The sequence below is a fragment of the Heterocephalus glaber genome, unplaced genomic scaffold (assembly GCF_053883595.1).
Source record: "Heterocephalus glaber isolate CG9 unplaced genomic scaffold, H.glaber_assembly_v1.0 deba00001687, whole genome shotgun sequence".
NCBI lineage: Eukaryota > Metazoa > Chordata > Mammalia > Rodentia > Bathyergidae > Heterocephalus > Heterocephalus glaber.
The window spans coordinates 348745-359396 of NW_028258412.1; the positions used below are offsets into that span (position 1 = coordinate 348745).

The 10652-nt window shown below is 43.4% G+C and overlaps 1 pseudogene; it reads left to right on the forward strand.

Moving 5' to 3' along the window:
* The first annotated feature begins 3436 nt into the window (after positions 1 to 3436).
* On the forward strand, positions 3437 to 5041 carry LOC101715671 (zinc finger TRAF-type-containing protein 1-like; annotated as a pseudogene).
* Positions 5042 to 10652: the final 5611 nt, after the last annotated feature.

Consider the following 10652-nt stretch of genomic DNA (forward strand, 5'->3'; position numbering starts at 1 on the left):
TAAAACAGAAAATTTAGATAAGATCCAGAGTCTCATAACATGAAAATTTTCAGGTTTCAATAGAAAATCCTTCATTACCAAGAAGATAGCTCTTATGATGAAACTGTTGAATAAAACATAGTGAAACAGGACAATCAATAGATGTCAGCACCGAAATGGCAGAGATGTTAGAATCATCCAACAATAGTTTTAAAGCAGACATCATAAATGCTTCAATAAGTGATTAGGAACATGCTTCAAACAAATGAAAAAACCTGAAAGTGTCAGTAAAGAAATAGAAAATATAAAGAAGTTGGAATGTAAATTTTAGAAATAAAAAAATACAATAACTGAAATATAAACTTATTGGATGAGTTCAAGAGCAGAATGGAGGAAGAGAAGCAGGGGAAGAAATCAGTGAACCAGAAAACTGAACAGCAGAAATTACCATGTGAACAACACAGGAAAAATAGGAGAGGAAGAAGAGGAGGAACACAAGGAGGAAGAAAAAGAGAAAGAGGAGGAGGACGAGCAGTCACCATCTCAGTGACCTGTGGAGCTACAATAAAAGGCCTAATATTTATGGCACTGGTATTTTGGGAGGAGATGCAAGTGAGCAGGACTGATAACATACTCAAAGAAACAATCCTCCCCTCAAGTTTGGCAACGGGTACAAGAACCTGAGTGAACCTGGAACAAAGTAAACACAGTGAAATAGCTAACAAAGGTATATCACAAGTAAATACCTAAAAACTAAAGACAAAGAAAAAAATCTTAAATATATCCTGTGAAGAAAACACCATCCCTATAGAGGAAAACCAATTTGAATTACAGCAGATATCTCTTCAGAAATGAAGGGGCCCAGGAGGAAGTATTAAAATATTTTTCAGTTGCTAAAAGAAAAGGACCATCATCTCAGGATCCTATATGCGGTGAAAATATCCTTCTGGAGTGAGAGGGAAATCAAGACATTCTTAAATGAAGGAAAACTGAGAGAACTTGTAGCCAAAAGACCTACCCAAAAATAATGGCTGTAGGAAGTTATCTAAATGGAAAGGAAACAAAACCAAGAAGGCAGGACGAAATGAACATAAAAGTAAAAACAGTTGCAGCCATGCACTTGTATATACACTTGTAATCCCCGCTACTCGAGAGGCTGAGGCAGGAGGATCATAATTTCAAAGCTAGGCTGGGCAACTTAGTGAGTCTCTTTCAAAATAAAGAGTTAAATGGGCTGGAGATGTAGCTGAGTGGTGGAGCATTTGCTTAGAATGTGCGAAGTCCTGGGTTCAATCCCCAGTACTGAAAAAAAAAAAGGTAAATACAGTAGGCTCTCCTTTTTCTATGTTATGTTTGATGGTTGAAGCAAAAATGTATATATAAAAATGTATATAAACGCATTGCCTAATGTGGTTCTAAATGTGTTTAGAGGAAAGATTTAAGACAATTATATATTCACACACTGCCTAATGGACTGAAAGCTCTGGAATCATGAGCCAAAATAAACCTCTCCTCCTTATAAATGGATCCTCTCAGGTATTTTTTCACAGTAATAGACAGCTAACACAATTACTCATATGTCTGTGATGATGCTGGTGAAGACAAATCTACTGCAATGCCAGCTATATAAACGTGTACACATCCAATTATTATGATACGTAATACTTGCTACAATGTTAGTGGATTTTGTATTTACTCTACTACACACACTTATCCCATCATTCTTGCCACTTTCTGAAGCAGTTCTTTCATAAATGTCTTTATAAGTTATGACAAAAAATATGGTGAATGCTGCTGCCAAGTGCCATCCACAGAAAAGCAGGCTTGAAAAACATGACAGTAAGTCTTCATCCACCTTAGCCACTGGATTTGGCACTATGTAACCTGTGGTTCTTCCCTAAAGTCAAAATGACCATAAAAGGTAAATGTTTGGCATTGATTCAGGACATCGAGGCAACCACGACAGTGCAACTAAAGACACTCATGAAAGAGGAGTTCCAGAACTGCTTCAAAAAGTGGCAAGAATGATGGTGTGAGTGTGCTCAAAGTGAAGGGGAGTAGTTTGAGGGAGGTTAATGCCAATGAAGGTTCTTTTTACTATATTTAAAAAATTTAAACTCACACCGTATTTTTCAATCACACCTCATACATTTTGTATTTACTGTATACTGCTTATACATACATATATATATATATATATATATATATATATATATATATTTGTTTGTTGGAGTTTTTTTTGTTTTTTTGTACCAGAGATCGAACTCGGGACCTTGCGCTTGTGAGGCAGGTAGCGGAATCACTGGGCTAAATCCCGGGTCCTGTACTTATATTTTTAAAATGTACTGTAAAACAATATGACATGTTACAACGGCACCAGCTGTATATATATCTTACCTCTTGATTACATCAACAGTCCACATCAAGGGCCAGGGATTTAGCTCAGTGGTTCTGCCGCCTGCCTCGAAAGTGCAAGGTCCCGAATTTGATCCCAGGTATGCCCCCCCAGAAAAGAATCCACATCAAGTGATGGATACAGACTATTCAGGTTTGTGTGAGTATACAAGGATGTGCGCACAGCAAAATCACCTCACAACGTATTTCTCAGAATGTATCATATTGTTAAGCAACACATGAATGTATTACAAAGAGGGACAGGTAAAAGGATATAGAGAGGTAACATTTCTACACTTCACTAAAACTGGTAAAGTGATGATACCAGTAGCTTGTTGTAATGTGATAATGATTCAGAATATTCACTAGGAAAACCTATACAGGGGGCTGCACTAAAAAACACTGTCACTAAATCAAAATGGAATTTTAAAAACTCTTCAACCTATAGGAAGGCAGGGAAAAAGAAAATAGAAACCAAAAAACAGAGGGAAAAAACAGAAAACCAAACAAGATAAAATGGCAAAATAACACCCTAACATCTATAATTATATTAAATGTAAATTGTCCAGGTTCACTAATTAAAAGACAGAGCTTGGCAAAATGGATTTTAAAATATGCCTTGACTATGTGGTATTTCAAGAAATTCACTTCAAGATGTTTTGTGCAAACATTAATCAAAGGCAAGCAGGAGTGGCTACATTAGCACTTTAGGGCAAAGAAAATTGCCAGAAAAAGAGCCTAATGTTATATAATACTAAAACGGTCCCCACCAGGAATACAGAGAAATCCTACATGTGCATACATCAAACCAACAGAACTGCAAAATACATAAACCAAAAGTGAGAGAATTGAAAAGAGAAATAGACGAATTCGAAATTGTTGGGGTGGGGAGCGCAGCGAAAACAAAGATGGCGGCTGCGCCGGGGTCGGTGGCCGCGGTGGCTGCGGGGCTACGCGCGCGGGCCGGGCCCATTGAGGGGGCTGCGCGGCAAGCGGGCTGCGATAACTTCCAACTAGCGAGCGCGCCAGCACCCGCACCCGCCCGCCTGGCCGGCCAGCCGCGATGTCCGACGCTGAGGAGGCCGGCGCGGGTGGCTCGGCCGCGGGACCCACGGGCGCCGTGCCGGTCGGGGCAGCTGCAGGGTCAGCGGCGGCGGCGGGCTGCGTTGGGCGAGGCAGCGGGGCCTGGGCTCCCAGACGAGGCGGGGCTGGCCGGCGCCCGGCAGCTGCAAGAGGCGGCTGGCGACCCCGACGCACTGCCCAAGAAGCGGCTGCGGGCGGCCGAGGCGGCTGCGGACGGCCGAGGCGGCAGTGGCGGAGACAGCAGCGGGAAGCTGGAGGAGCGGCCCTATTCGGTGCTGTGCTGCACCGTGTGCCTGGACCTGCCCAAGGCCTCCGTGTACCAGTGTACTAATGGTCACTTGATGTGCGCTGGCTGTTTTATCCACCTACTAGCAGATGCCCGGCTGAAGGGGGAGCGGGCCACGTGCCCCAACTGTCGTTGTGAGATCAGTAAGAGCCTCTGCTGCCTGGAACCTGGCCGTGGAGAAAGCCGTGAGCGAGCTGCCCTCAGAGTGTGGCTTTTGCCTACGCCAGTTTCCCCGCCCCCTACTGGAGAGGCACCAGAAAGAGGAATGCCAGATCAGGGTAACTCAATGCAAATACAAGCGCATCGGCTGTCCATGGCAAGGCCCCTTCCATGAGCTGACAGTACATGAGGCTGCATGTGCCCATCCAACCAAGACAGGCAACAAGCTGATGGAGATTATTAGATGAGGTGGACCAGAGCCACCTCAAGGAAATGCAGCTCTACAACAGTATCTTTAGCCTGCTCAGCTTTGAGAAAATCGGCCATACAGAAGTCCAGTTCTGGCCATATCGCACAGATGACTTCATCACACGCCTGTACTATGAGACACCGAGGTTCACAGTGCTGAACCAGACATGGGTCCTGAAGGCTCGTGTGAATGACTCAGAGCAGAACCCCAACCTGTCGTGCAAGCACACACTTTCCTTCCAGCTCCTCCTCAAGAGCAAAGTCACAGCACCTCTGGAATGCTCCTTCCTGCTGCTCAAGGGCCTGTATGACGATGTGAGGATCAGTCCTGTTATCTACCACTTTGTCTTCACCAATGAAAGCAATGAAACAGACTATGTGCCCCTGCCCATCATCGACTCTGTGGAGTGCAACAAGCTGCTGGCCGCCAAGAACATCAACCTGCGGCTCTTCCTATTCCAGATACAGAAGTAGGATGGGCCCAAGACTCCTGAGGAGCGGAATGCTGTGGCCTGGCATCGCTCTCCTATTCACCCCTGGCTTGGCAGTGGCTTCACACAACTATCTGATCATTTTAGCAGAGGAGAACAGGCAAAATCAAACACTGGGAAAGTCTGCATGTGTGTGTGATGCAGTCCTGACCTCCAGCTCCCTTCTTTACTCCCATCACCCCCTCCCCAGGGCAGCTGGAGGCTGGGCTGACTTCAGAGGAGACCATGCCCTGGATTCAGGATCAGGGCTAGCAGCGAGGAGGGTGAGAAGCCAGTGGCCCCTATCCAATCCCATCCTCACAGCTTGGTCGCACTTCTTGCCCTGGTTCCTGCCTGGGCTCAGGGGCCCTCATTGACTTCAGATGGCGTATTTCCTTGTGATTAAAAAGGCAGCCTTGTTTCCTTCTTGCTGTTTTGTTGGAGGGGAAGGCACACTGTGAATGGACACTGCGGGAGCTTTGGTTTGGCCTGGGAGTCAGAGCCCACCCTGTCTGTGTTACTGCACCCATGTGTGCCCCCCCCCCAGGAGAAACTTGGAGGCACTGCCTCCCCTACAGTCTGCCTCAAGGTTCTTGTGACAGGCCTGGGCAGAGAGAGCCAGGAAGGGTTGAGGCTCCCCCAGCCACCCAACCACTCCCAGGGAGGCAGGACTCTGCCACCAGGGCTCAGCAAATGTTTTCGGAATGCAGGGTGAAATTCTTTCTCTTCCCAGGAAAAAAATTAAACTTTACAGGCTCTTCTATACATGATAAAAAAAAAATTGTTGCAGACTTCAACACGTCTCTCTCAATAATTGATAGAACAACTAGACAGAAAATCAGCAAGGAAATAGAACACAACCACACCACTGACCAACAGGATCTAACTGGCATTTATTGAACACTTTATCCCCACATTCTTTCTTACTGCCCATTACATATACCAGTATATCTATAGACCATACCCTGGGCCATAAAACAAACACCAATAATTTTATAAAAATTGAAATCACACCGAGTAGGTTATCCAACCACAATGAATTTGAAGTAGAAATCAATATCAGAAAGATAATGGAAAAATCTTCAGGTACTTGTAAACTAAATATCATACTTACATAAAATCTGTGGGTAAGCTGGACATGGTGATGCATACTTGTAATCCTAGCACTCTGGGAGGCTGAGGCAGAAGGATCACAAGTTCAAGCCTAGCACAGGCAACTTAGTGACTTAGAGAGACCTTGTCTCCAAATTAAATGGGGGTGGGTGCGATGTGGAGCAGTGTGAAGACCCTGGGTTCAATCCCCAGTACTGAAAAAACAGAAAAAAGAAAAGAAAAGAAATAAAACTGTGGGTAAGGGAAATTTTAAAAATACACTGGGGCCAGGGATTTAGCTCAGTGGTTTCGCCGCCTGCTGCACAAGCGCAAGGACCCGAGTTCGATCCCCGGTACCAAAAATAAATAAATAAATAAATACATTGAACTGAATAAAAATGAAATAATGGTGAAATAGAGCACGTCAGAACTTATGAGACACAGAAAAAGCAGTACTTGGGAAGAAAATGCATAGCATTAAACACATATATTAGAAAAGAAGAAAAGTTTTAAACCTTTTAAGCTAAACTTCAAGATGGTAAGAAAAGAAGAAGGTAACTTCATGTAAGCTGAAGGAAGAAAAGAAAGACAAGAGTACACATCAATGAAATTGGCAATGAAAAACAAAGACAATTAAGGAAAAAAGTGCTGGTTCTTGGAAAAGATCAATAATACTGACAAGGCTTTAGCAGCACTGACCAAAAGCAGACACAAATTACTGCTATCAGGGATGAAGTGAGATCTCATGATGACCTTAAACTGTACACATACATTTGACGACGTAGATGAAATAAACCAAGTTTTTTTGAAAATACAAAATACCACAATTTAGCCGGTATTAAAAAGATAATTTGAGGGGCCAGGGATGTAGCTCAGTGGCACCACACCTACCTGGCAAGTGCAAGGTTCTGAGTTCAATCCCTGGTACCGCAAAAAAATAAAAAATAAATAAATAATTTGAAGAGCTGTATCAAGGGAATTTAATTCTTCATCTTAAAACTCCAAAAAGAGAAATCTCCAGGCTCCTAAAGTTTAAATGGGGAACGCTACCAAATCTTTTAAAAGTAAGAATTCAGGGTTGGAGATTTAGCTCAGTGGAGGCACCACGCCTGCCTCACAAGTGCAAGGTCCTGAGTTTAATCCCCAGTACCAAAAGAAAAAAAAAAAAGTAAGAATTCACCACTTCTCTTTCAGAAAATAGAAGGAACAAGCCCTAATATGTTTGAGGCAGCTAAAATTTGCATTGATACCAAACCAAATAAACATGGCACAAACACTGAAAATCATAGACCAGTGTCCATCATGAATTTAGACACAAAAATTTAACACAATAGCATAGAATTCAGCAATACATAAAAATAATTATGTATTTTCATGCAACACCATGACTAGGTGGTGTTATTCCTGGCACAAAGACAAATGAAACATTTCAAAAGGCAGTCAGCATAATCCACCAAAGTAACAGGTGAAAGAAGAATAATCACATAATCATATCAATTGATGCAGCAAAAGCATTTGATGGAGTTCAGTGTCCAATTCTGATAAAAATTATAAAAATAGAAATAAAGGAGAAACTTTCTCAACTGGGTAAAGGACATCTGCAAAATATAGTTGATATAATACTTAATTGTGAAAACTAAGTGCTTTTCCTCTAAGACTGGGAACAAGACAAGGAGACCTGCTCTTACCTCTCTTGTTCAACAAAGTGCTGGACATTCTAGTGAATGCAATAAGGCAAGGAAAGGAAATAAAAAGGCACGAGAGGAAAGAAAGAAAGAAAACTGTCCTATGAGTAGTTTAAAAAAACTCTCTTAGATTCACTTTCTCCTACTATAAACTCAGGAGACAGATTACTTCCAAACCCAAAAGGCCTGGGGACTTCTCCCCAACAGCAAGCAAGCAACCAATTCTGCAGCAGACATTAGTCAAGAGTCTTCTAATCCAGTTCACTTCTGAAGCTATCTACCTGGAGATAGCATCGGATCCCACAGGCTGAGAGGGCTCAGTCCTCAGGACTGGTCCTCCCACACGCATACCTCAGATGCCAATCACAAACCCTGGCTTGTTTTTCCTGTCTGGCCTGCTGGCTAGAAATCAGGGTTCCCACAATCCCTGCCTCTGGTTAGGTCAATTTGCTTGAGCAGTCCACAGAACTCGGGAAAACGCTTCTGCTTATCAGTTTATTATTAAGGATAATACAGAGGACACTGATGAGGAGGTGCACAGGGCGAGGTATCAGGAAGGGCTGTGGAGCTTCCATGCCCTGTGGACAGTGACCCTCCAGAAATCTCCCCGTGTTCAGCTATCCGGAGGCTCTCTGAACCCTGTCCTTTTGGAGTTTTACAGTCATCTAACGCTAATAGACTAGGTAGAGAAATCCAGCAGGCCTTCTTGGCCTCTCTGTGCAGCATTCCTTCCTCCTGAGTAGGGGGCAGGACCCCTTCTGAAATGAGGGTCTTATCATCTAGAAATTTTAGTTTCTAAGGCCTGTCTTGGGGGAAAAAGGAGCAGGTGGAAAGAGAGGAGAGGGAAAGTGAGAAAAGAGGGAGAGAAAGGATGAAAGAGGGAAAGGGAGGGAAGGAGACAGAGAGAGAAGAGAGAGGAGAGAGAGATTGACTGATTGACTTTGTTTTCTGAGGCCTAAAGCACCCCAACATTTCTAGCCACTTAGGAAATAACAAAGCCTATGGGAGGAATAAGCAAACTATGGATGAAAATCAAAATATATATTATAATGTCACACCTTGTTTGCAGGTTACATGATTACCTACATAGAAAAGCCCAAGGAAGGCTGGGAGTGGTGGTGCACACCTATAGTCCAACTACTAAGGAGGCTGAAGCAGGACAATCACAAGTTCAAGGGCAGCCTGGGCAACTTAGTGACTTGCAAGACTCTACCTCAAAATAATAAATAAAAATGAATGTCATCATATTGTGTACCTAAAATATACCAATAATCTCAATGAATACAAATGAATGAATGAATGAATAAATAAATAAATAAATAAAAATTTAAAAAGAGTTGGGGGTGTAGCACATAGGTAGAACACTTGCCTAGTTTGTATGAGGCCCTAGATCCAATCCCTAGTACCATAAAAAAAGAAAGAAAAAGGAAAGAAGGAAGGAAAGAAAGAAAGAATAAAAGCAAGCAAGCAAGCCAACCAGTCTCAAGGAATTTACCAAAAAACCCTCCTAGAACTAATAAATGAGTTTATCAAGATTGCAGGATATAAGATAAACTTTCAAAACTCAATTATATTTCTATATGCTAACAAACACATGGACGCTAAAATTTTAAAAACAGCACCATTTAAAATTTCTCAAAAAATAAAATACTTAGGTGTAAATCTAAAAAATAATAGGGTTGAGGATTTAGCTCAGTGGTTCCACCTCCTGCCTCACTAGTGCAAGGTCCCAAGTTCAATTCCCAGTACCAAAAAAATAATAATAATAGAGAATTTGAACTGAAAACTAATATACTGATGGAAGAAAAAAATGAATGAATTTTTTATTGATACACACAACCTAGATGACTCTCCAGAGAATTACACTGAGTGAAAAAAGCCAATTCCCTAGATTCCACACCAGATGATTCCATTTCTATTTATATAACATTGTTGAAATATAGAAATAGAGAACAGATTAGCTGTTAAAGGGGCAGGGGTGCAGCCAGGAGAGAAGTGGGCATGACCCTAAGAGCGCAGCCAGAGGGAGGCTGTGTTGATGGAAATGTCCTGGACCTTGACTGTCCCAATGTCAGCATCTGGGCTGTGATGTACTACAATTTTGCAAAATGTCAATATTTGGAAAAACTGGGCAAAGGATACAAGGGACCTCTCTGTGTTATTTCTTACAACTGCACATGACTCTACCATTATCCCCAAGGAAAAAGTTCAATGAAAACTACTTTCAAAGTACACAACGGGCAGTCGTGTGTAATTTGGTTCAGGCAGAACAAATCTGAATCGTGTGAGTCTAGCAAGAAACCAGCACCTGTACTAAAAAAAAAAAAAAAAAAAAAAAAATTACAAAGTCCAGGGCCACCCTCAGGGAGCTCCATCAGGAAGGAGCGAAAAAGTAGAACCTAGACATTGTGTTATAAAAGTTTTTGAGGGTTTTTTTTGGTACCAGGGATTGAACTCAAGTCCTTGCACTTGCAAGGCAGGCAGCGGAACTGCTGAGCTAAATCCCCAGCCCAAAAGTTTTTTACTTTTAACCCACACTTTGGGGAGCAGGCTGTGGATCTATATTCTGCTGTGCTCAGTCCTTGCTCCTTCCCCCTGCCCCCGTGTCCTCATGGCCCCCTGTGGGCCCAGTACACAGGCCCCTGCAATCTCTGAGCTCCACATTCCTCTCTGTGAAGCTCACCCTCCTTCCTCAGGCTGCTCTTCTGGGACCCACCTGGGGGCCACACAGTGCCTGCATGACATGTGGTGAGTGAGCTCTCTTCAGGGGCTCCTTGCCTTCTATAAGGAGGTTCTGGGTCATGGCCACCTGCTGACCTCCTTCCCCCTGTGACAAGGGCATTCTGCCCTCCATCCTCTCCATGCTTTCTCTGGTTGTCATTGCCAAAGAAATGAATTGCAACACAGCTCTGCCTGTTTCCACACACCTGGGGTGGGGCTGGCCCTTGGGGAGGCTGAGAGATGCTTCTCCAAGTCCCAGGGCTGCACCCAACTTCCACAGGCCACACCCTGTGCACCCCCTGGAGCTGGGTAGCTTGTGTGCATATGGGAGGGGACCTCCAGGCAGGGGTGGAGGGTCACAGCTGTAGTGCAGCCATGGAGTCTGTAATTTGTTGCTTAATTTGTGGTCACAGCCAGTGAGTGTGGAAACCACAGTTTGAATGGAGCCAGTTACTGGAATTGCTTCACAGCTATGTCCTCACTTGGCACTTGGTTGTCCATACCTGTCTTGCTGGCCTGCTTTCTTTCCTTCCT